The sequence below is a fragment of the Carassius auratus genome, chromosome 13 (genome assembly GCF_003368295.1).
Source record: "Carassius auratus strain Wakin chromosome 13, ASM336829v1, whole genome shotgun sequence".
Classification (NCBI taxonomy): Eukaryota; Metazoa; Chordata; class Actinopteri; order Cypriniformes; family Cyprinidae; genus Carassius; species Carassius auratus.
In genome coordinates this window covers 3,219,877-3,247,813 of record NC_039255.1, presented here as the reverse complement: position 1 = coordinate 3,247,813, position 27,937 = coordinate 3,219,877, and the positions used below count along the sequence as shown (strand labels likewise).

At 34.8% G+C, this 27,937-nt stretch overlaps 1 protein-coding gene across 2 annotated transcripts in view; it reads left to right on the top strand.

Annotated features, from left to right (window-relative positions):
• LOC113112359 (forkhead box protein N2-like) overlaps positions 1-27,937 on the top strand; it is a 52,511-nt gene that overhangs the window by 11,289 nt on the left and 13,285 nt on the right. The window contains exon 1 of one of the 2 annotated variants that reach the window (XM_026277832.1): positions 11,559-11,752. The exons of the other annotated variant lie outside the window; for it this stretch is intronic. The gene's annotated coding sequence lies outside the window, so the exon portion shown is untranslated. Of the gene's footprint in view, positions 1-11,558; positions 11,753-27,937 lie in introns of those variants that run through there. 2 annotated transcript variants of the gene reach the window in all.

Here is a 27,937-nt window from a genome sequence, read left to right as displayed (position 1 = left end):
GTTTGTTTAAATTAAGCATCTTCGAGACATTCAAATGAAAAAGAGAAAAGCTGAATAGAAAAGCAGGAGAATTATGGAAAGACAATGACATTGGGTTAGTTAAGGCAGCAGCAGAAGTGTGTGTTGTTATGGAGAAGCAGCAGTCGTAGCCCTGTTTCGCTGTATCACCACCTCCCTGTGACTCCTGGTTGCATAGAAACACGAAGCCCGTCTGCCCTACGGACACACTCCTCGCTTCATTAGGCACTGCTCAGCGAGGCGGCATGTGTTCCTCACACACACACACACACACAGACATGCGTGTTCCCCTGCAAGCGAGGGGGTCACACACAAACACACACACACACAGACATACGTGTTCCCCTGCAAGCGAGGGGGTCTCACACACACACACACACACACACACACACACACACAGACAGACCTGTTCCCCTGCAAGCGAGGGGGTCTCACACACACACACACAGACATACGTGTTCCCCTGCAAGCGAGGGGGTCTCACACACACACACACACACACACACAGACAGACCTGTTCCCCTGCAAGCGAGGGGGTCTCACACACACACACACAGACATACGTGTTCCCCTGCAAGCGAGGGGGTCTCACACACACACACACACACACACACACACAGACATACGTGTTCCCCTGCAAGCAAGGGGGTCTTACACACACACACACACACACAGACATACGTGTTCCCCTGCAAGCGAGGGGGTCTCACACACACACACACACACACACAGACAGACCTGTTCCCCTGCAAGCGAGGGGGTCACACACAAACACACACACACACACACACACGCACACAAACACACACACACACACACATTTGTTTTTGTGAAAAGTGGGGACATCCCATAGGTGTAATGGTTTTTTATACTGTAGAAACTGTATATTCTATCACCCTTCACCAACCCTACCCCTAAACCTAACCCTCACAACTCACAAACTTTGTGCAGTTTTACTTTCTCAAAAATCTAATTCTGTATGATTTATAAGCGTTTTGAAAAATGGGGACATGGCTTATGTCATACCCATGTCATTATACAGAGTTATGTCCTGATATGTCACAAAAACATGCCCACACACACACACACACACAGCCACGAGGAAAACACACATCTATGCCTCATTCAGGATCTGTGTTTTTACTAATGTATTTTTCACACTTACATTTGCACTTCACCTTAAAGCACACACATAATGCATAGAAATGATAGGCATGATTTGTATTTTCTCATCATTGATTTTACTCTAAGTAAACTTCAATTTTATTTAATTTAGGTATCATTCGTTTTTCCTTGTAGTTTCTGTTGTTTTTGTTGACAAACTCACTCTGTATATTTAATGATATCATTTTTAATAAAAGGTTTCATCTAAAATTTTGTTGGAAAAGTAAAAGAAGATTTTAAAATGGTCAGTTGTTGACAAATGTTAAAAGAATGTGGCTACAAAATGGATATATAATTTTTATATATATATATATATATATATATATATATATATATTGTTTATATATTTTGCATAGCACAGCTCAGGTCATTTGGTTTTGAAATAAATTTTCTACTGTTTATTTATTGTTTAGACAAAGAATTTGTACAGAAGAAAAATGTACTTTATATTTTGAACTCCAAAACTGACTCAAATGATTCGCGAACCCGCTCCGAACTCCCGAACTGATTCAAATGATTCGCGATACCCAAACTGACTAAAATGATTCGCCAACCTGCTCTAAACTCCCAAACTGACTCAAATGATTCGAGACCCGCTTTGAACTCCCAAACTGACTCAAATGATTCGCGAACCCGTTCCTAACTCCCGAACTGATTCAAATGATTCGCGATCCCCTAACTGACTCAAATGATTCGCTAACCCCCGAACTCCCGAATTGACTCAAATGATTCGCGATACCCAAACTGACTCAAATGATTCGAGATCCAGCTCCGAGTTCCCGAACTGATTCAAATGATTCGCGATCCCCTAACTGACTCAAATGATTCGCGATCCCGCTCCGAACTCCCAAATTGACTCAAATGATTCGCGATACCCAAACTGACTCAAATGATTCGAGATCCAGCTCCGAGTTCCCGAACTGATTAAAATGATTCGCGATCCCGCTCCGAACTCCCAAACTGACTCAAATGATTCGCGATCACGAAACTGACTCAAATGATTCGCGAACCCGCTCCGATCTCCCGAACTGACTCAAATGATTCGCGCTCCGAACTCCTGAACTGACTCAAATGATTCACAATTCCGATATTATATATACTATTGGCTTAGTTCTCTAATTTTATAACATTTAAGAGATTGTGATTGTGGTAAATCTTGCAGATCATGACTTATATCTACTCTTCCTCTCGCTGCAGTTTGGTAACATAAAGATTCCTCCTTTGAACTCCCACCTCTTCTGTAGGTTTTATTGTTCTGGGTCTGAATTTGGGCTCCTGGGGTCTCAAAAAGAAACATTTTCAATCTCCAAGGTGAACGTCATGACAACACCAGGGTTGTGCTAGTTACTAAGAAATATGCATTACTGTTAAAAGTAACTTTTAAGTAATTTTTTTAAAGAACTTTCTTTAAAGTCTTTAATGTCTTTTAAAACCAAGAGTAATTTTTAACACTATTTTGTAAAAGCTGTTGTGTTGAGCCCTATACCACTTATTTTCATTTTACTAGAAAGGGAAATACTGACTCACAATTATTAATTGACAAATTGAAAATTAATTGAAACATTACATTTATTTTGAATCATTCAAATTTCCCTCTCAGATAATTTCATATGATCATTATTTCTAGTATTCTCTTTGGGGCCTAATTATTTTAGGAATGAATAAGCCTTAAACTTTGAAAGTTTAAGTAAACTTATTCTACCTTTATTACCCATCTGAATATATGCTATTCAGACCTTTACTTATTTGATTGCATTTTACCCCTTTTCCTGTTTTGGTTATACACCTAACCACTATTGTTTTACTTATTGATTTCCTCTATTTAATTTCATTTTTGCATATTTTTCCCATTAATTATTATTTTCTTTTTTCATTTTACTTGTTCTTACCATTTCTTTACTCTGTGTATCCTAGCTTGGGAACGACACACCTGAGCCCTAAAAGCAGACATTGTTATCCCTCACTACGAGTTCAAATAAATTAGAAAGACAACTCTCTTTCACTTAAAGTTTATTTTGTTTGATTAGTTGTGCAGTAGTTGTTAAATGTTAAACGGCTCGTTCAGTGGATCGCAGGGCGTCTCAGTGATCAGCCGTGAAACAGTGATTCTGTTCAAATTCCCTTTAAAATCTTAAATGATTCCCTTTGAGCTAAATTGACCTGTTTCCCTCACAGTTGCTAAAGGTTTCTGATTGGTTTTAGTATGTTGCAATTTGGTTTCTAGGGTGTTGCTGTTCAGTTGCTATGGCTTTGTTAAGGGCCTCTGAATAGTTTTTAACTGGCTCCCACAAGGGAAGTTCACAATATTTGAATGTAGGTTTTTGTCTTCTTTGTGACCCATTATTTTACTTTAAATGAACAGAAACTCTTGTTTCTTCTCTGATATGAGATTAAAAATTACTCAAATGAAAAGAAAGGTTTCATTTAATCACAGTCTGTGATGTCAAAGTCATTTATGAATCTGTGTTTAAATGTCTGGGTTGATCTTTTGTTTCGGTGTCTCACTTGAAAAGCAGCCAGTTGATCTGACAAAAGCCGTTCTCAACCGGCCTGAAACACAATACACTGTTTGGAGGAGCAAATCAGATCAGCCCATCGATCCTGTGTTGTTTTATTACCTCCTTAAATTCTGTTTTTCTTCAGTAATGGTTGTTTTATACAGGCCAGTGAACACCTTTGGAAGCTAATTAAGTGAAAAGTCCAGGATGTATTTGTCACATTATGCTTTTCATTTTTCACTGTAGCACTGTTGTTATTTTTCAGTGCAGATTTATTACAAACTGTAGTCTTTTACTGTTAAAAATGGTAGTTATTAACATAATCCATTACATGCACATGGTTTTGTTTTCATCTTGATTTCATTCTCCATGCATTTAAACCCTGTCTTCAGTCCAAAAATGTAATTTTAATAAATCCACAGACAGAACAGAACAACCACACAGGCACAAAACAACAGCAAACACTGAACTGAGGAAGACATAGGGTTTAAATACACAGGGAACGAAATCAAGATGAAAACAAAACAGGTGTGGAGCCAATTAACATCTAAAGGAACAAAACAGGGAACCGAAATACAGAGAAGACTAAACCAAAATGGAACCGAACTGAACAGAAATGTGACAAAGAAGTTCTGCTGTCAGAAAGTTTGAGAATACATTACATGTAAATAAGAAATAACGTGAATGTGTGCATTTTAGTGTGTTTGAAAGTCAAAAGCCTTCCATAGGCTCTCAATTGTCCGTGTAATCATAGACTTTCTGAATATATAAGTGGAAAGGAACATTTAAAAGAAGAATTAGTGAGAATCAATAAATGCTGAATTATCGTGTTGTTGTGTGAATATTATATAATCATGTAATAAATAAAAAAGTAACAGTAGTCTGATTACAAGTATTTTAAAACGTAATAAAATCTACAAGTACTTTATGTTGTGAATCTGATTATGTAATCCAGATTATAAGTAATCAATTACTACCCACCACTGTTTATTTCATAAACTATAACAGGTTGAACTGAACTTCATATATATATTTAATCTGCATGTTTACACTTTCTTTATATTATACTGCTTTATAACCTTTAAAGGGGGGGTGAAATGCTATTTCATGCATACTGAGTTTTTTACACTGTTAAAGAGTTGGATTCCCATGCTAAACATGGACAAAGTTTCAAAAATTAAGTTGTACGTTTGAAGGAGTATTTCTGTTCCCAAAATACTCCTTCCGGTTTGTCACAAGTTTCGGAAAGTTTTTTTCGAGTATGGCTCTGTGTGACGTTAGATGGAGCAGAATTTCCTTATATGGGTCCTGACGCACTTCTGCCGGAAGAGCGTGCGCTCCCGTAGAGCAGAGCAGAGAGAGCACAACAGACTTCACTGATCAGAGCGAGAGCGTCGCCAAATGTCACAAAAGGAGTGTGTTTTTGGTTGCCAGGGCAAGACAACCCTGCACAGATTACCAAAAGAGAAACAGCATTAAGGGACCAGTGGATGGAGTTTATTTTTACAGAGCATAAAAGGAGTTGTGCAAGTGTTTGTGTTTGTTCCCTGCATTTCGAAGATGCTTGTTTTACAAACAAGGCCCAGGTTGACGACGGATTTGCGTATCGTTTATTTCTTAAGGATGATGCAGTCCCAACGAAAAAGGGTCACGATCGTGTGTTGGAACCGCAGGCGGTGAGTAAAACTGCTTCAAATATCTCTGCCTCCTTGTTAGTGTGTCAGCCTCCCATGCCGGAGACCCGGGTTCGAGCCCCGCTCGGAGCGAGTCGTTGCTGCTGCTGCTCTCATTCAGTTTCAGCCTCGGGATCTGATTCTGGATCATAAATAAACGGCTGAATCTGACTGTTAGCCATGGTTTGTTTTGGATGATGGGTTTTCCCTCACGGTAATGTCACAACTTCCAAACGCTCTCAACACAAAAGCCTTCTCACGCTCGTGATTCTTTAGCTCCGCCCACACGTCACGCCTCCAGCCGGTCGTGTTTTTCCGGGAAAAATCGATACAGACTATCTTTCTCTTATGAATATAATAAAACTAAAGACTTTTTGGATTTATGAAGGATGCAGTACTACTCTATATGTACTCAAGATTAACAGGATATAGAGTGAAAACGAGCATTTCACCCCCCCTTTAAGAGCAAGTCTATACATCAATATGACAACAAATAGTTTATTTATCCTGTATATCTAGGCCAAATCAAACCCAGACTGTGGGTTAATTGCATCGCGGCTTCCACGTCTTTTGCGCCACATGTCGAGTGTTTTATTACCGTCATGTGTCTATCACCACAGATAAGAGTCAAGCAGGAGCTGTTGACACTTTTCATAAAGGCCCGACACGCACAAAGGGCTGTCAAACACGGGGCTTCTGTAAGCAAACACACTCCACTGTCACAGTGTTTAATAAGGCTCTCTGTGTCAGGCAAACACCCTCCGTGGAGATCCATCCACACGTCACATCTGGAGAAACAGAGAGCCTGTCAATGCCATGAACCGTCCAAACGCAGAATGCTTGAGTCTAGATTCAATAGTCTGTCTGTATCACTCATGTGCATCTCTGTTTCATGTGTGTGTGTGTTTGTGCATTTCTTTTTCTATGAATTATATTACTTCCGAAGGTCATGTAACCAGAATCAATATTTTAAGTGCAATATTACACACGGTTTCAAGCTCCAATCTACGGGACAATAATATGAAAACCGACATTATATGGTGTTTATTTTTAGAAAGAAGAGAAAAGAAAAGCAGATGGCCAATGGAGTGCCACAGTTTGTCAGCACTTGCCCTCAGGTGAATGCAAATAGTTCTTGTTTACCCAGTTTGGCTGCCCTCACACCTCTATCTATGTAAATGCTCCTAAACTGGCAGACGGTGAAGACGGCGGGCTTTCGTGTTTTTGCCGGATTCTCATTTTAGTGAGACATACATTGTATTTTCACTTTTATTATTTTACAAGTCATTTGTATCCTAAATATAGAATCGAGATGCACCTTAACCTCAGCAACTTATTGTAACTCATAGTAGTAGCCTACTTTAGCAACCACCCAAAACACCCTAGCAACTAGTAACACTCTTGGAGCCACCCAAAAAAATCCGAGCAACTGCATAGCAACATCCTGGCAACTAGACGACCTAGCAATACCCAGAACACATAGTACCATGTCAGTGACTTCTGCACAAGCATGCATAACTAAGTCTAGCATTTTATAATACATTACATTTTGATCAGAGAGAGATGCAGGTGCTTTTATACAGCAGTGTGGAAGCAGAAAGAGGAAATGCATAACTGTTAGTAGATTTATTCCGGATGTGTGTAGGTCAAGCAAGTTTGCATGTGAGATGATGAAATTACAGAAAGGCGTCTCGCTTTAATGCGATATTGAAGACTGCAGAGATGGGTTTGCAGACTAGAGTACATTAAAGAGCTGCTTTAATTCAATAACCCTCCACTGCCAGATACAGTGTCACAGCTCGTTTTGATTAAGTACAGCAACAAGCGCGATCCATTCGTGCACAAGAGCAAGAACGTCTATCATGGGAAGCGAGATGGAAGTATCTTGCGAACAAACCGTGCTGGTCATTAATGGAGTGTTTTATTAGCTTAAAGCCGCCTGGAATGGAGTGGAGTGCCTGTGTATTGGTCAGGCAGACATGCAGTGTGTGAGTGAAGTGAGGCGTTCGTGCTTGCTTTCAAACCGTCTGATTCATTTTCTGCATGAAAGGCTCTCAGTGAGCTGACTACAGCAGCCGCTGGCCTGCTCAGATTTATGGGCTATAAAAGCAGCAGGGTATCTGACTACTACACCAGCACACACACACACACACACACACGCATGCAGACCGCCCACTCACAGACTGCATGGACACACCCTTACACACCATCCATCCATTGATCAAGCCGGCTCACTTCATCTATGGTGCATCTCTATGTCCTTTCCTTTCACTTTCAGTTTCGAGATTAAAGATTTTTACACAACCTGCTCTAAAATGTAAACTTGGTCAGCTATTTAAATTGATACATTTGTTTTTTATAAATACATAGTGCAAGAAATAATAATGAAAAAATAAGGAATAATGATATTAAATATGAAATAAACTTTTTTTAATTTGGTGATATGGAGAATGTAATGAAAACATGAACAGTGAACTTATTTAATTTGAGTCACTAAAAATATATATTTCCTAAAATCCAATTAAAATCTGATATCTGAAATATATTATGTTTCTGAAGCCTAACTGTAATGATTGACTTTTTAAAATTGTATTTACTTATTTACTATCATTTTGATTCAACATGCTACAACTATTTTAGTAAAGTACTTTGGTGTGTTTCTGAATGGAGTTGGATATTCAGTTAAGGTACTTCGTTTTTCACTAATTGGTTTGGTCATAAAAATTAGAAAAATGGCAGACCAGAACGAAGCTAGGTGGAAAGTTATTTGAGACATTCAGTTTTGATCCTGGATGCATGTTAGTCTTGGAACAACATTTTTATCAAACAATCATGTCCTTCTGATTCTGTGTCAAGTGAAAACATTGAGAATGTTTGCTAGAAATATAATAAGCAAAGAATGTTGATCTAGGATGGCAAATAAGTCACCAAGCCCTATGGCAAACAGGTGCCTCTTTAACACCTCCTTAACAGGTCTCATCCACATTTATTCTTACTCTCAAATAAAAATAAATTTTATTTTATGTATATGATTGCTCAAAAGCTTCCTCAGGAGAATCAGACCAAAAAATTTCATAACTCAGTTGCTCAGTACCAGACCAGCACAGAGGAAAAGTCTTTTTAAAGGCTGATCACCAACCATTGGCGAGTTGATATCCATATCTTGTCTCCTGAACGCTGGTACTGCAACTTCATTATCTCTGGGCATTATGGGAGGGATTATGGGAGGATGGGGATCTCACAAAGTGCCTCTTAGCTCTATGAATATCTCTGATCAGGAACATGATGCTACAGTAAACTTAAAGGACATGACGTACAGTATGTGGACGGATGTAGTGTTAACAATATTCCTTCTCAGTGACCTTGATTGTAACCTTTCTTTTCATCTTCATGTGGTTTCAAACCCATGCTGTTCTGAGGAGTTTTTTTGAAGATTGTTTTCTGCAGTCTGTGCTTATGTTGAATATCAAAGACACCAAATCTTAAAAAATGAAAATATATATATATATATATAAAAAACTATTTAAAAATATTCTTAAAGGCTACTAAAAGTATATATTGTTAAATAACACTGCTGTGAAGATTTTTTAAATTATAATTTGTGTGTGTGTGTGTGTGTGTGTGTGTGTTTACATGAAGAAGAAAAACAGCACACAGGTTTGGAATTATATGATTAATAAAGTAAATAATAAAAGTAAAGTAAATAATAAAAACATTTTCACAGCTTGAAAAAAAAAAAAAAAAAAAAAATTTAAAAATATTTTTGTTTAACTTAAATACTAAAATACTGAAGTACTTATACTACTTATTACTAAAATAATAATAATAAAGGCTAAAAACTAGCCTATGCAGACCCCCAAAATTAACAAAAATTATAAAAACACATATGAAACTAGAAAATAGAAAAATAAAACCTAATTAAAAAAATATAAATAAAAACTATAATAGCATCTAGTTATAAATAATATTTTGTAGATTTAAAAAAAAACTGCATGTTTGGAACAACATGATGATGAGAAAATAATGGCAGATTTTTCAAATACCCCTAAAAAACAGAGTTAAGTTCACTGTTAAAGCCCAAACCTGAACCCTAAGCTTGAACCAAACACAACAATCTGATTGGCTGATGCTAATGTTGTGCTGGGGCCAAATGTGGATGTCCAGGAACACGTCCTAAAAAATCATGATCACTCAAAGTTTTATGAGGGGGAAAAAAGCTGCTATGAAATACAATACCTCATCAAAGAATGCATGCACTCTTTCAAAAAACCCACAAACAGAGCATTTCATTTACAAGTGACAACATGTTGTTGACATTGTCTGGACACACAAAGCACACATGCAGTCCTCTCACGCAAGACTGGGAGATAAAACAGCCCTGTGTAATCGATTAACTGTGATGCAATTAATAAGTCAATCTTAAGAGCCAAAACAATTCTTCATATCGTTAATGGCAAAAACAGAAATGGTTTGCTTGAATGTATCCCATTGCAAAAGACTTGAGAAATCCTGTTCATCCAGTTAAACGGGCAGATTAGTGTCGAATTTCATAAGAACAGACTGTTACAAAGACCTGTATTCCTCTTGGTATAAATCCCCTGGTATTATCACTAAACTATGGGTTTCATCGCATGTAAGTACTAGGCTAGTGGTGCTTGAGACCTCCTTATCATCAATCAGCCAGTCAACAATACAGTGGTTTCTTTGCCTGTAGCACAAATAGAGGAACATTGCACAAGCATCCTGGTCATGCTATATATTACAGTTGTTACCATGTTTCATTCGAAGCTTGGTCACAGGTTAGAATATGTGAGAATCAGTCTCTATAATAACTAGCCCAATTTCCCCTATGGCCTGTTTCATAAAGTCATTTACTGTTGATTAAACAAGCACTTTAGGCATTAACAGCACGTTTAACCTCACTGACCCTTTTCACACTAGGGTTTTTTACTATATGCTTCAGCCTGGGTTATTGTCTTGTTAAAACTGTTGGTAAAGCCATTTCTAAGCTTGAGTAAAGCAACGTTTCACATTTGTAATTTTGAATATTAATGCTAAAGGTATTTGAAACAATGCAGTTTAAAAAAGTTATTTAGCTGTTTAGGAACAGACAACCAATGATACGCCGATTTATGGCATACATAAATAAATAAATGAAATAATAAAAAAAATTATATGTTTTAAACAGCAAAGCTCAACGAAACATATTTCTGAAATAGAAAATACATTTAGTTTCAACATTCATACACCCAAATATATTTCAGAATATCTTATGGGCAGGAAAACACATTTTCTGAATATACAGTAGGCTAAATGCAGATGTGGATAACAAAACATTAATACTGATCTAATAATTTGTCATTACTGAATTTGTTTATTATTTAATACTTTATTATGTTTTAATCATCTATTGTAATATATTGGAACATTATAAAGTATGTTCCTTGCAGATTTTTATTTAAATTAGTTATATGTTCACATAAAATGTATTTATTTATTTATTTATTTTCAAATGTGACATGGCCCATGTAAATGTATTTTCTAAGACTGAAATAAACAGAGGACAATATATATATATATATATATATATATATATATATATATATATATATATATATATATATATATATATATATATATATATATATATATATATATATATATATATATATATATATATATATATATATATATATATATAAACATAATAATACATTCTGTTATTAAAAAAAAAATATATATATATATAATATATACATATCTATATATCTATAATAAATTGTGTGTGTGTATACATATATTTATTTTATAACATACAAAAGAAAAACATTTGGGTTAATAGTTTTAGATAAATTTTTGGCCATTTGTTGAAAAAAAAAAATATTTGTATTTAATTTATTTTTTTGAGAGAAAATGTTAAAAAGTTGGATTAAGGTTACCTATGACCCAGTTTGTAACATAACAAAATGCTGTCTTACTTTTACATCTAACCGATACACAATTTTAGATGTGAACAGTCCAAATGAAACTGTTAATCAGTACTAAGTTTGGGAAATATTTAGTAGAGATTCCACTGAGAATTTGAAGAGAATTCATAATAAGGAAAAGGGAAAAAAGTGAAAGCATATTAGAGAGGAATGGCGCGCGCGCGCACTGCAGCAGCTGCCAGTGGATGTCGAAGGGGCGGGGCTATGATGGGCTGAAGTGGGTCTGTTGCCCTGGCAACGCAAAGGGGTTTGGTAGCGTTGCAGCGCGGATGGAGGAAACGGTTTGAGCAGCAGAACGCGCCTCAGCGGAGAAACGGCTCGAATGTGAGGAACCAAACCCAGCTCAGGGCTTTCTGTGTTGTCGGTGGAGTTTACATTTGTGTGAGGAGCGCAGAAAGTTAACATCCTACAGGCAAGTTGACGGTTATTAGGCAGCGCTTCGGTTCCTGTATTGTTTCATGTCTAATTTAACGGCGTTCCTGATCGGAATCATTGAGACGCGAGCGTTTAGTCGCTTCTGCCATGTGCTCGAATCCAGCAAACAACTTCTTTTGTGATCGAGGACACTTGCTCAAGTGTTCAGCCTCACTTCTGAACGGAATACAGATATTTGAAACGATTTCGCGTGTGACTCTTTTGTCCTTGTTCAGATTGAAAGCGAATTCGCGCGGAATTCTAAATGAACAGATCGATATCTGAACGTTCTATTCGTGTGTGACGCGTTCTATTGTCTGTTCACGCGAGTAGATGACTAGTAACCAGGATATGAACTTTTTTAATATTTTTTTTTTCTTACAATAAGTGTGTCATACTAAAAAATCGTACATGCTGATAATAAAAGTATATACTTTTAAAATGTAAACGTAACATTTTGGTGTTGAACTACAAATATGTAGGCTATTTGAGTTTAGAAGAGTCATTATTTGTTTTATTTTATTTCTCTTAAATAATGCTGTGGTGAGATCTATATTTTTTGGGTACACGTCATGTCTCTGTCAAATAATACAGGTCATAAAATGCACTGGGTTTAAAAATAGTTTTTCATGGATCATGTGGCATTGATTATAATATCAACTACCTATATTTTTGACTGAATTATTAATTATTGATATTCCCCAGCATATTTTGCCTTAGTAAAGCTTATTGTTTGTGGACAAAAATTGATAACAGCAGGACTTTTGAGGTGTTTTATTAGTTAAAAAAACGCATTAAGGCTTATATTTGTCCATGTTGAGTTGATAATTTGTGTCTAATCGATAAACAGTGGTTCACCAAGTGTCAGTTCCAAAATCGTAAGTATTGTCAATGAATTGCACATTTTCTGATATCAAATACATTTTTGCAAATTTGTTGAGTAACTTGTTGTGTAAAATAAGTCCATTTGAAAGGATTTAATTGCATTGTGTGTGTTCGTATACATATAATTGCACTTACTTTCTTGACATTTCTGTTGGCATTACTTATTAAAAAGCATATTGTTTGATCAATAGTGTTTTATTCTAAACGAAAGTAGAATGTGTTACAAGTCACTATCATGGTTAATGTGAGTCATAACATCTACACCTACAGAAATCTGTTGACATGCATGCTTGCCATACTGCCAGGGACAATTTTGACAAGTAACTTTGAGTTAACTTTACTCCGTGAATTACTTGGCTCCTTTCGGTTCTTGCTAAAAACATCGAGCTATTGGAGCGTTTTGAAAGGTGTCCTGTCCGTTGCTTGCTGCGGGGTCCATATGAGCTCCATTCAAAGGAAGCTTGACCTCATTGACACGATGCAATCTGTTCACAGCATAATCACTTTCAGAGCTAGTCAACTCATTGATTGAATATCCTTTGCTATTATTCCCCAAGGCTGAAGTCATACCAACTTATGCAAACGGTCATGTCTTCTATTGATAGCTGCATGGTTGTTGAGTGATTTTGTCTTGGTCTTGGCATGGCGTCACTTTAAAAGAAAGTTAACAGCTGTGGGAATTCTCTTCTAATCTTATCAAGATGTTTTTATGACGCTGAGGTCACATGCATTGTGTTACTATTAATTACAAAAGAAACCCTGACTGGAATGGATTGGAATTCCCCTCATTAGAATTTGGTAGATAGTATTAGTTGTGTTTATGTATGATTGGAAGCCACAGTAATGCTCAGGTCCTAATAAATAGGTGGTACCTCATTGATGTGAAATAGTTTTTTAATTGAGTTAAAGTCAGCCTGTTTAATTGTGCAGTTGAAAGGGTGGTGGGTTGGTCAGTTCTCCACATTCAACAGATGTTGTTTGCTGACAACAAGACCCAAGATAAACAGCACACAAAGACCTCAACAAGATAAAAGAAACAACTGATCAACTTGCTGTTTAACTATTGAACTGAGTTGCACTGCGTTTTTGATGCACTTTTGAAAGTTAAAATATTTTGATTAGAAGTTTTTCCAGTCTTGTACCACAGGAGAAGTGGTGTAAGTTCGTAAAATAACTTTTTATTTGTGAAGTTCTTTAGGAGACGTTTATTATTGGTGCTTTGAAGAACCCATAAACCAATGCGATGATCTGAAGAACATAAAATGTAAGAAGAATTTGTTTCGCTCTCCAAAAGCTTATCGAAAACTGTGTGAAAAAGTGCTGCAAAAAACTATTAAAGAAAATGTATTTTAGGAGCGTAAGTGTTTTTGGATGCATTAGCCTTCAGATCAACATGAATATCAAAATGCACTCTTTTACTTTCTTAATGCACTTTTTTGGTATGTTTATAAAAGATTCATAAATGCACTTTTTTGTCTTCATGATCTTTTGATCTTTAATAATTTGCTCGACTTATGAAACGGCTTTTCTTTTCCGCTGACATCATTGAGCCCTCTAATTTGTCCCCAATGACAGCCTCTTATTGAAGTGAATGGTGAATAAACCCCCCCCCTCCTCACTGGTGTGTTTTAATGGACTACTTGAGCTAGTACTCCTTCCACTTGCATATACATTGCTGAAGCAAAACACTTTTGAAATGCATTGGAAGTTTTCTGGAAGGCCTGTAGAGAACGGAAGTGTTCACTGATGAGGATTGTGGACTGGCTGAATGGATGTTTTCCCCGGAAGGGTGTTGCAGACATTGTGGGATGTCCTGTCTTAGACGTGGAAATATACACACATGGGAAACTCTGGGTCTGTCATGTTGCACCACAGGCAAATGATGTCATGCATGCTGAAAACTAACACTGAATACAATGGAGAATAAGTGAAGAAGGCTGAAAACCAGACGTTGGTTGCATGTTTAGTCAGTGACACAGGAAAGCTTGTGGGTGACTCAACATTAGAAATTCTTGACCTGGGTTTATCGAGCTTATTTTAATCTTCCCACTTTAATTTACATGTTGTTCACCTTGATAGGGAAAGTTTTAATTTTTCTGGACTCCTTTTAATTGAACAAAAATCATGTGTAATCAATTAAAATCATGAAACCTATACAATGTAACATCAGTATATTTAAAGTTTAACAGAAAAAATAAAAATTTTTAGTGGCCTATGAAATCATTTTCATTTTTTTCTCATGTTCTGTTTTATTGTGCATAAAAACAACTTTATCTATTACATTTTGTTTTTACAGTTGCCCTAAAAAACTTTTTTTTTTTTAACCAATTCTTCTGGTTATCAAATGAAGACATAACACCGTAATTTAATTGATCTTTTAATCAAATGAAAACAAACTTTATTTTTGGCCAAAGAAGGAGAGGGTTTATATTGTGTGATTATTCCTTAAAAATAAGTTTTAATTATTTACTTTTAGTAGTAGTAGTAGTACGTAAATTCTTCTGCACAGTAATATATTTCTAACATAATTTATTCCAGCTAAACCAAATTTTTATTTTGACGGGTTGCTGTGAATACCTTTACGCTTCTGTCTGTATTTGATATGACCATAGTTTAGCTCTAATGAAATGTTAAAATGCTCAAGAAGTGACTCTCAGAGCAGTTCTGGAGATGTTGTTCATGTGTTTGTGTTTTAATTTAGTTAGACGGCAGATGCAAAAATCACAGCGAAAGTCACAAACGCTTCAGTCCGTGTAGTAAACAAAATCACGCTTGTGCTCCGTCTATTCACACAGAGATGAACAGAACATTTAGGATTCATATTTAAAGTCTCTTTGCAGCTTAATAGTTACAGATACTAGTCATACTGCGTGTACTGACCTACTTTTGATTAATTAAAAAATGTTTGTAATTTGCAATATCAATAAAGAAGTATCATTTATAATACTATTGAACTGTACATTTAATTGAAATAATAATAATAAAACTAAGTTTAAAAAAAAAATACTTTTCTTTTGTTGACAAAAGATAAACTATTCTCATTGTAAAATTGGGAAGATGTTTGGTGAATTTTCAAATGCACCTTATAAACGATGCAAAATCACAGTCTCTTGCAGAAATGGAGTTTGTGTGGAGCAAAATTTAGGCTCACGTGAAAAGTGCATATATAATTATAATGCATTCTTTCTGACTTAATAATCGGCATTTGTTAGAATTTAATATAATTTATATTGATAATATTTTTTTACTGGCTAACTGGTGAGTAACAGTGTTTCAGATACTCACCAACACTCGTTTTTATTTGCAGTTATTTAATTATTATCATTATTATAGATGTGTATGTGTGCATAACAAACTGTAACTAGGGCAGCACCGAAACTTTGGCTGATTCTGATTTCTGATTTTATTACTTTCGGATTTTATTAATTTCAGTGTAAACGGTGACTAATAACGGATGATGTCAAAAGAAATCAACACTATCAGTGCAACAACACACACAGAGAAACAAACATGAACAAACATACTGCGGTAGAAAAAAAGATAAGTATTCTATATAACATAAGCAACATCACATGACCAGGAGTGATGTTTTCCAAACTTTCCGCTCAAATGTAAATATGATATTGATTTTATATAACTTTAGTTAAATAAACAAGTAATATTAACTGACTTACATTTTAGACACATTATGGATAGATTTTTGAACGAGTCAATGATTCAGTGAACCATTTATAAAAACGGTTACTTGCTTCATTTATTGAATGAATCAGCCGTTTGAACGAATCGGTTGAATCAATGATTCACTCATTAAAACAGTGACCCACTGGTGGTTTAATATCATATTTAATATAACATTTCATATTTATGTTTCATATGTACAAAAAAGTAAAACATTAATCTATTAATTGGACAGATGAAGTTTGTTGATACTGATTTAATTTGAATAGTAGCAACCATGTGTCTTAATCTAACTTAATGTATTGATCACATGTAAGAATTCAACGTAAATGGAGACATGTACCTTTAATCAGTTTAGGAAAATATTGTAAATTAAAAATAAATAGATTTATGCATTCAGCAGAAGCTTTTATACAAAGCGATTTACAGTGGATTCAGGCTAACATTTTTACCTTAACTACAAATAAATGATTTACTCGAAGGACAAGCTAATGTGAAAGCTTAATGTCGAACCCTAGCATGTGTGTATGTATGTACCAAGAGCACCTTTTAAAAACCACACTGAATTCCTTGTGTTTGGGAACACCTGTCAAATAAAGTTGATTCTGATTCATTTGGTGCTTGGTGAGTGTTAATTTTAGCCCCTGCTGCCATGTAATAACCTGTGAATCTGATATTGCAATAAGTATAAATGCAACAACAACTTCCTCGAAAGTTTAAGGAGTACCTAAAGAAATGGCAGTCAGAGCCATTATTCCTTGTAACTCCCATCATTAGTTAGAACTCATCCGTCTGGTTTCTGGAGTCGTTTACTGGCTTGTGTTGACGCGCATGTCTGTTGATGCTATCTGATCTTTGTTCGCAGTTGTCTGTTTGTAACGAGCGCAGCTGCATGTCACTCATCGGCTAGACCTCACCTCCCTCCTCTCCCCCCGCCACCCTATTATTTATTATTTTCTTTCCACCCCTCCAGGAGGAGGGATGAACCCCAAGAGCTCGCTAGTCCAATATAGGTGGATGCTCCAAATTTGGGTAGCAAAAATAGCATTTTCTTTTTGTGCTGAAGTACATTCTACAGCCTTCCTGGAAGTTCCTTACTTAGAAATTTGGAATCATAATTGCAATATGATTTTGGTTGGAATTGGCTTTGCCCAGTTCTATATTTCTTTGTTTAAATGTATTGCAGCAAAGTGAACAGCAAATGATGTGTGTTGACATTTTATGTATTCAATTACGCTCTTAGTTATAAAGAATACTCAATGAATGTCATAATATCCCAATGAATTTTTCAGATTAATTGCATACACGTTTTTCAGCATGTACCCACAAATTCATAATCTGTGTGCACGCTTTTGCACTCCGCTTCAACAGTAGGCTATTCACGGATTTGTGGCCCCGCCCCCGAGTCTTCTTTTTAGCATTCATTTTACATTAATCACCAATAGGATCATGTTTCTTTTAAAAAAAAATTCAAAATATAGAATTTCCTGAATTTTCTGAAAAACGAAAGAGTTTCGAGAGATATACAAATAATGTACAGGTTATGTTGTCATTTCTTTGCTCTCTGGCTGAATGCAATTTTATAACAGGCCTTATTATTTAATAATAACAGCCAGTGAAGCCTGTTAGACTACATGCATCTAAATCTGGTGGAAAAAGCACAGTATAATAAAATCATCTGAAATAAGCCTAAAAGAGATTTTGACGGCATCATTTTTAATAAATCATTGTATTCCACTCTGTACCCTAATTGATAGAGAATCACGGTAAGCATGCAGTTATAAGTCAAATTGATGAAAGTACAAAATGAGATGAAAAGTGACCAGTAATCAATATATGTTATTTTATTTACATATTATTGGACATAATGCAATACAATCCATTTTGAGAAGTATTTTCTGAGAAGTATTTTATGGCAAGAAAATTTATACAGTAAATTACTAATTATTGTCATTAATAAATTATTAATTGACATACTCCTTGCTGAAAGTCTGGACTTTACAGAAAATCCTGAGTTGTTCCACTGATAATTACGAGCACTCATTTCATAAATACACAATAATTCTGACATGACTTGAAGGAATCATAAGTGCACTTGATGGATTAACTAGCGGGTTAAGAACGAGTCATCTGTGGCTCATTAAACTCCTAAGGTCGTTTATCTGGGATGAGAGATGCTCTTATAGTCCTGCATCCGTCAGTTGGTCGCAAAACCCAGTTGTTTGTGTAGAATCCCATGTGGCGGTCTCTCGTCGCGTGTTTCCCTCCCACTTCGTTCTCCGCGTCTGGAGATTTTATTACAATCATGCCATTAGCGGCCGGTCTCCCATTGAAAGCGATGCTAATGTGACCGTTGGCCTGATTCTGAGGGAGAAAGTGAGGATCTAGATGTGCCATATGTCACTGGTTACAAGACTAGATTACACACAACAGTGCAAAGACTTGGGTACAAGAAAACATTGGCGTTTGAGCCTGGAAATCATAAGGTGTTGTACTCTATAAATGGGAAATTAAATCATGTTATGACCAATCAGTGATTTAAAGCTGAATGCTGATTTAAGTCTTAAGTATAAACTGGTTTGAAACCAACTGATTCATGAATCTTCTTGACCAAGGAGCTGACTCACAATGATTCGTTCGTTTGAACCAAACTTCACTAGTCATGTTGTAGACTTGCAAGTCAAGCGATAACAAAATATGTTTTGTTTTTTTGTTGTTGTTTTATTATTTTGCATTTGGTTTTTGTATTTATTTTTAAAATGACACTTGTTTTGATTTCAAACCCTGTTGCATTTATTGGTGAAAAAATATTCAGAGATGAATCGTTGCATACTTAGCAATGGATATGAGTGGAGGTGTGCGAGATATATCATCTGTGGAAGGTGTAGGACTATAATATGTTTTTCAGTCCAAGGGCTACAATAGGGTTTATTCTAACTTCTACCTTCTCATTATTTCTCGCCTTTGCGATTTAATTTTGATTAATCGTTCAGCCCTATCGTTTTTTACTCTAATAAATGTGACGAATAAATAAATTCGGATCAGAACATATCTGCGTCTCAGAGCAACACTGGTGTTTCGTTCCTGGATGAATCTGTTTTGAGGAAATCATTTGAGTCAATGATTCAGTGATCCATTCATAAAGACTTGTTTCTTGCTTCCTTTCCAAATGAATCGGCTGTTTTGAACGAATCATTTAAATGAATGATTCAATGCATCACTCATTAAGACACTCATTAGTGACATAATTTACCAGCACAAAAACATACTCAGCAAAATATTGTTTAAATATCATCATTTAAGTAAGCATTGAGGTTATTTTAAGGTCATCTGGTCTAATTGAGTAGGTAAGTGGCATGGTAAGTATATTATGATTTAAGATTTTTAGGCATAGTTCTCACTTCTCTATCGAAGCAGAATGATTTCTTTGAAATGGTTCACAGATAGTCACTTCCTCTTTTAGATCTACTGAAGCTTGTCTGGACAGCAGAGTCACATGTAGATTCCTGTTTCCAAAACAATAAAGTCGACTGATGGCACACAAAACACAGGAAGTAACACAAGCTTTTTACGTGTCTTTTTAAAGCTGCTTTACAGCAGAATTGAATACTGTTTGCAACACTGAATCAGTATTTTCTTGTTTATCGCTGTAAAGCTGCTTTGAAACCGTCTGTATTGTATAAATCACTATATAAATAAAAGTGACTTGCCTCTGTATTGACCGTGATTGAGCTGAAACTCAGCTCAAGTGGGTTCAATAGGTTCACAAATGAGATCATATGATATTTCCTCTTGATTCATCTCTCTACTTGACACATTGAGATTGAGAAACAATCTGTTGTTTCTGAAATAGGTCATTTCTAGTATCAGGCTTCTTCCACTTAATGTACTCAATGACTCTTAGGGTTTCGTTTCAGTGGTGCCAATTCTTACATCTGCATTTTATGCACTTTCAGATGCTTCCGTTCAAAGCAACTTGCATTGCATTTTATATATATATATATATATATATATATATATATATATATATATATATATATATATATATATATATATATATATATATATATATATAATATATATATATATATATATATATATATATATATATATATATATATATATAAATAAAATGATATGATTTCATGAATGGAAATTCCCTGTTGAACGAGGTACAGTTTCTGAATCATCACAGATCAAATGATTCATTGTTGACATCAGGTGACATCATTTGCATGTTCAAAAAATTCTGATCATGCCATCAAAAATCTGCAAGAGCAATATGTTTGTTGTCAACTAGCGATTCACATCACATCTTTAGCACCCTGCTTCTTAAGTAATTGAACTGTAGGACATTATATGCATGCACAAATAAATAAAATATATTGATTGAAGGATCTGAAATATTGGTAGTGTTTTTAAAAAATACATAGATTTATATTTGCATACAATCTCACTACCTTTAATATAAATATTGTTTCATTAGACAACATTGGGCGGGATGAAAAAACAGCACCATATGTGTCCCTGCAGCACAAAAGGATTAAGTCTCTGGGGTATATTTGTAGCAATAGCCAAAAAAAATCATTTGGACAAGTTTAAAGGGGATTTTATCAATATTTAGATTGTTTTTGCACCCTTATATTCCAGATTTTTAACTAGTTGTATCTCGGCCAAATATTGTCCTATCCTAACAAACCATACATCAATGGAAAGCTTATTTATGTATCATATTATCATATTAGTAATCATATATATATATATATATATATATATATATAAAAGTGTAACGATTCAAAAAATTCACATTTTGTTTCGATACGACATACAGGTGTCACGGTTCGGTATGTTTTCGATACAAAGTAACAAAGAAATTCCTGACAAATTGTCTTTATTTTCTTTCTTTCTTATATGAATATATTAGAAAACACAGAAAATACAGAGATACATACTGCATATCAGCCGAAAAATTTCAGAGATATAGATTTTAAGTATGTACTTTGTAATGTATCACCCCACTTTTTAATTGTTTTTTTTTTTTAAAAGGGTTTTGCTACAAAATATCTTTACTAAAGCACTCTATAAAAAAAGTTGACAGAATTCTTACAATTCCATAAGAAATCATGGTAACGGAAAAAAAAGTAGCTTTTACAGTGATGACCTTTCTCTGATAAAAGAACATCTTTTCGGTATATTCTGCACAATTGGTGCTGGATCAAAAAAAGATCAGTCATTGATTTCCTTCATTTTATCCCTAAATCATTTAGACAGCCGGTTTGTCCAACTCTTCTTGTTCTAGACCTGATATTCCCGGAAATCGTCACCCTGATATCAACGCAGGCTGATGGTGTGGCGTTATATTAAGACTGTGGCATCATGGGGGAAGGGACCTTTTCCTTTCAAATCCGTGATGGAGATTTAACATAATAAGGGAAAACACATCAGCTGTCATGCAGTTGTTTCACGGTAGATTTAAATGAGTGTCAAACTATTTTCCGTGCAAGGCTGTATTTTTAGTCTCAGCTCTGTAGCCCTTTTTCTCTCTCTGAACTTATTAGCCTACTTCTGTGAAAGACTTTTGCTTCCCAGCGGAAACGCTAATGCTTGTCATAATACCTGGAGTATCAGACCATGTTCTCAATGAAACCACTTTGTGACCTGCTAGAATAAATGGCTCATTTCTGGAGTGACTTTGAACGTTCAGGCTTCTTCTGCTTGATGCAGTATTCAATGCATCTGTGCCTTCAGTAGGGTTTAGTTTCAATGGTGAACACTTATGTTTTATGCATTTAGCAGACACTTTTGTTTTTTTTAGTAAACGCCTTACATTGCATACAATGTATTGTTTTTATAAGTCCATGCATTACCTGGAAATCCTCTGTTGAACTTGGTACAATTTTTTGCACTAGACCTTTATTTATTTACTGATGGACTGGAGTGGTGTGGATTACTTGTGGATTTGTTTTTATCAGCTGTGTGGACTCTCATTCTGACGGCACCCATTCACTGCAGAGCATCCATTTCTGAGAAAGTGATGCAATGCTACATTTCTCCAATTCGGATGAACAAACAAACTTGGATAGCCTGAGGGTGAGCACATTTTCAGCAAATGTTCACTTTGGGTGAACTATTCCTTTAAATGCATTCACATGTTCAACAATATTCTTGTTGACAACTAACTCCGTCACATCTTCGACAGCCTTTGTCTTTGTGACCGTCAGCTTATTGAAAGCCACGTAGTGTTTACACAGTGCTTTAAGACACACCTATGTGTATTTGACATAGAGGTGCGATGTCTTTTCTTCGTCAGGTCAACTGGCAACAGTGAATGAGTCGAGAGGTTTGGGCATGATCAAGACACGGTTTAACACGTCGAAACGCCTGATAAAGGGTGGGGTGACACCCTCCAGGGCACAACGGTGCTTTTACAGCGCTGCTTTCTGCATGTCAGTGTGTTTACACAGCCTTTCTCCTTCGCTTTTTCCATGCAATATGTTGATATCAGCTCTTTCTTTGCCCTTTCAGTTTATTTCAGGGCTCAGTACTGAAACACAGTGATATCTGGTAATGCTGGGCTCAATATTTCGAGGACGTATTGATCGCTGTCCATCCTACAGTGCGAAATCTGATGTCGAGGGATAAAAGGCCCTCTTCTGGTGGCTTTTTAGGTCACTGGCTTCCTTTTGCCGCGGTCGCAGGTGGACAACGTGCTTTTGTTTGATTGTGGGAAATGTCAACTGGATTTATGTGTGTCAGACTGAAACCCGTCAGAGGTTTTCATGGTTCACAAATGGTTTTCGGTGGAAGAAAAACACACAGGGGTATCTACACCCGCAACCTTTTTGATTACGCAATTGCAAGTTATCAATAATTAACAATTACATAATGCAGTCTACCCAGGATATATGAGTTATTGTGAGGGTAGAGAGGACTTTAAAGGCTGAACGTCCATGAATTATGAAGCAGGATATCAGTTTTGTAAAATCTGTTCTCATGCTTCGGGATTTTATTTTATTTTTTGCCTTTAAATATTGCAAGAGATGCCTTTAATCTTCAAGATGAAAGGAAATTTCTGTTAAGGACTAGGAAGCTTTTTTATTAGATTCACAATCAGAATATTTTAACGTAGTCACATGCATAGAAAAAAAAGGAAAAAAAGCCATGAATGTTGGAAACGTACAAAGAGAACAAAGTAATGCGTTTTTTTTTTTAGCACAATATAGTTTCTGATAAAAACTTTTGGCTATAGCAGCTCTTCATCATTTTGTTTTAATAAAACTATCGCAGAATCGCTCAGAAACTCAAAGGTCTTTACTGCAACCCGCCAATATAAAAGTTATAGTTTCTCTTGAAAAAATTATGATAGAAATATATTACTATCATACAGTAGAATGTACTTAAAGTAATAATAATAGTAATTAATATTATTCATATTATTAAAACAATTACTGTTGTTAAAATAATAAAAAATAATGTATTAAATATATATATTTTTTTTACATAAATTGAATAATTTGTTAATTTCTTAGAAATTATAATTATATTTTTGGTAATGTCACAATTTTTCTTCCATGCATTAATTTTAACAGTAAACGTGCAGCGATTTGTTTACCAAAATACAATTTCAAAAAAAAAAATTGAATGCCTTGATTTTTTTAACAACATTTTTGTTTTTGAATAAATTGATATTAAATCATAATTTCAACAATTCAAAAACATTTCATATAGTCCTATTATTGTAAAAAAGGTTATATTTAAAATTTTATAATTATACTTTTTTATTAAAAAAAGGTTGTACATTATTAAAGTGATGAATTCAGTTGATTAGACATGCTTTTTGATTATTACAATTTAATTCATCCACTAAAGCAAAAACTAGAAAAACAAAAATACAAAAATGGAATCTGGGAAAAATAAAGTGGATTTCTTTGAGCCCTAATCTCTTTCACACACACACACACACACACACACACACAGATAGATAGATATATAGATGCATATAATATGAAAAAAGGCAACAAAAAAAAAGTACATTTTGCTTTGAAAGTTTAGAAAATGCAGAAACAAGTCTGTCACTTTAAGGATGAAAGAGATGGAAAGGAAAGCGACACTGGCACCTGTCCGCCGCTCTCATGAATGAAAGGCTTGGCATTGACTGGGAGTTTTAACTTGCAGATGAGCTTGTGTGATCTCTGTGATCAGACCCCGGTGTCACAACCATCCCTCATTAGCGCTCGCTCTCATGCCCTCGACTATGAGCTAATCACATAAAAACCACTTCCCCTCGTTGCTCGACAGCGGCGCTCAAATGTAGGGGCCGTCTCAGATTGAAGAGGAATTGTGCTGTGCTTTTATGGGACTTCCCAGCAGCACCTGGGAATTATTAGGGCTGCTCCACTCGGTTTTAGGACCGAGTTTGTGTTGGTAATAGGGGTTAATAAAGTACCCAGAGGCTATAAAGAGGTTAATGGGTTAACAGGAGCAGCCTTGTGTTTATGGTAATGATACTGGCCAGTAAAGGGTACTTAAACTATTATGACACAGTAAAGACAACATGTTCAGTAAACCACACAGTTAAGCTGAACTTTCTGCATGTATGTCTTGAAACTAATCTGCATTATTTTTAAACATTTTTTTTATTATTTTGATAAAAAATATTCGAGGTTCATTTTCTATTTTGTTATAGTATTTATATTATTTTTTTAAACAAATATTTAAGTAATTGTATTTATCATAAATGATAAATTAATGATGATTTCATATTTGATTTATTTTATTTTACTTTTGTATTTTTTATTTATTTTCTATGTGTGTGTGTGTGTGTGTGTGTGTGTGTGTGTGTGTACATATACATATATGCGCATGCTAATATTTTGTTTGGTCATTTCATTTTTTTATTATATATAAATATTAAATTTTTATTATTTATTTGCTTTAGTAATTTTATTCTATTTATTTATTTTATTATTTGTATAGTATTTTATTTTTATATTTTGTTTATTTTATTGTTTTCTATTTCACTTTTTTTGTTTTTATGAATATATTTAAAAAAAAATTTTTTTAATGCTGTTACTTTTGTTTTGGTTATTTCATTTTGTGTGTATATTTCTTTTTAGTATTTTATTTATTTATAATATTTTAATATTTATATTAATTAAAAAAATAATAATTATTGATTTTTATTTTGTGGTTTTCATTTAATTTTTATTTTTATCATTTTTTTTAAACACCATTATTATTATAATCGTTTTGTGTAGTGAGCATGTAGTAGCACTAGCTCATGTGCCGTGGCTCTTTCTTTCTGAAACCTTTTAAAAGAGGATTTCTGTGTTTGTGTTTTGGGCTTTGGGTAGAAGCTTTGCTTTAATGCATTTGGGCAGCTCTGTTGCTGCCTGACTTGTCTGATAACTACACTTTCCGGAGAGTTGTGATTCATCATTCACTGCTTATGACTTATTTATTAATTTTACTGTTTCCATGGCACTTCTCTCAGTCTTTCATTTGCTCACTCATTCTCCGTTAGCTCTTTTGCAGTTTCCTTTCTGTGTTTTTCTTCTTGGTACCATGTCCTCTTATTGATCCAGGGTTGATCTGAGTGCTGTTAGTTCCTTGTGATGTTTGTCTTTTCTGGACCTGATGTTCCTCATCCCAAGTTCTTGTTTTGGTCTGAGTTAGTGGTTAAAAAAAAAAAAGGAGATACCATAATTTTTTTTTTTTTTTTTTTTTTTTTTTTTTTTTCCTCAAGGGTAGTTTTCCCACAATGCCCTCTGCCCTCACATATATTTTCAGAAGTTAATTTGGCGAACGCTCTGACAAATTTAGTTCAGAGTTCATTTAGTTCAGAATTTGACAGACTAATTCAAACCTTTTTTAAATTTTTAAATTTTAAATAAATTTTTTTTTTAAATGATTCGTTTGTTGATGAATTGGAATATTCAAGTTGTGACTCATGTTTTTGATTCACTAAAAAAGAACCAGCTCAAGAGTCATTTATTTGTGAATCTTATTGTTCTTGTTGTTCTGTATGGTTTTGATTCACACTAAAAAAAATATCAGCTCATAAGAGTCATTTGTTAATGATTTGGACTGTGCTGGTCCTGCCGTATGGATTTGATTCACTAGAAAGAACCTGTTCATATGAGTCATTTGTTTGTGAATTAGATTATACTCCTTGTACTGTTTTTGAATCATTTGCAAAAACCATTTCAGAGTCATTCGTTCATGATTTAGATTTATTTTTTGTATGTTTGGATTTCCTAAAAAGAACCAGTTCATAGGAGTCATTTGTAAGTGAATCGAATTACTCTGGTTGCGATGTATATATATTTTTGTCTGTAGCTTGCAATGACAAATGCATCTGAAATGTGTGTGTTTTTTTTTTTTTGACAATTAATAAGTCATAAAGATGTTTAATATCAAGGTTTATATTTTCCACACTGTAAATAAAAGTTCATACGGGGTTCATGCGTAGCATTGTGGGATACAGTACACAAATTGCACATACAGGCAAATAGGAAGGTAGGTCAACCGGGTATTTCATGCATACAGAAAATCTAAAGCATATAGTAAGATACTGCAAAGATAGTACTAGTTGCATGACAGTTCTGCATTGCAAATGAATGAAATGCACTGTAACTGCTTTTTATTGAAGTGCAAAATCTTTTCCAAGCAACCGAAACGAACCTAACTTCTGAAGATGCAGTTTAGTTCATGACCCACACCACAGCAGTCTGGAGCTGTCTGACCGAGTTCAGCGTTAAAAACACTGGTCAGACCTCCCTCACTGGATCTGTGTGTGATGAGTGCGAGCGTGATGCCAGATGATGGCTTCACTGGATGGACTTTCCCTGCTCGTGTTCAATCCTCTGTCTAATCCAACGCTCCTAATTGAACTGACAACGCTGTTGTCATGGTGACATTAGGGCGGCTAGACGGCTGGGATTTGCCCATCGCTAGACGCCATTGACCTGCTTTCTGCTGTAATGCCACGGCTGGGCTTCATCTGTCTGTTTTACATTTATTCGTGCCGTTTGGCTTAACAGTGTGCCAGCTGTCGGTGCACAATTATGGATGATGTTTGAAACAATATCATGAAACGTGAATCCATATGATGCCATTACAGCAAAAACATCCACACAAATGCAATCCAACCCAGGTTTTTTTCCATTATTAATATACTTTATTGTTACTATTGCTAATTATTGCTATAAATTGTACTTTTATATATATATATATATGTGTGTATGTGTGTATATATGTATGCTTTTTTATTTATTTTTTTGTGCACACTTGAGGATGATACTCTAAAACAATAGCATGAAACATAAATCCATGTCATCCTGTTACATTTTTTCTTTATATTTATTTATAATTATTTTGTTTGTTTCCATGTTTTTTTAGTTTTTTTACATATATTGTTTTTTGTATTAATTTGTTGGTGCATAATTATGGATGATTAAAAAATATATTTATTTGTATTTGTTCAATATTTTAAGAAACATTTTTTTATGTAATTTTCGGTTTTATTTTAAATATGCTTTATAATATATATATATATATATATATATATATATATATATATATATATATATATATATATATATATATATATATATATATA